We start from the raw sequence: 290 nt of genomic DNA, 5'->3' as shown, positions 1-290 counted from the left end.
CCTAAAAAATGAAAATTTAATTGTGTTTCCAAATGCTTGCTTTTTTTTTGTGGGGATTTTCTTTTATTCTTATTACTAAATGCAAAAGGGAAAAATCAATTTTGGTAAACAAATTTTAAAAATACACGAAAAAGTTTTTAAACAAAATGTAAAACTAAAAAATTCTAAAAAAATTTGGGTAAGGGTCTTTATGAGTGAAAAATAGGAGAAGAAAAGATGAATAAAAAGAAAACCGGGGAAATTAAAGAAACAGCCGGATAAAGAAAGGACCAAAAAGAGACCCAAATCCG

The sequence above is a fragment of the Penaeus monodon genome, chromosome 24 (genome assembly GCF_015228065.2).
Source record: "Penaeus monodon isolate SGIC_2016 chromosome 24, NSTDA_Pmon_1, whole genome shotgun sequence".
Classification (NCBI taxonomy): domain Eukaryota; kingdom Metazoa; phylum Arthropoda; class Malacostraca; order Decapoda; family Penaeidae; genus Penaeus; species Penaeus monodon.
This window is presented reverse-complemented; position numbering follows the sequence as displayed.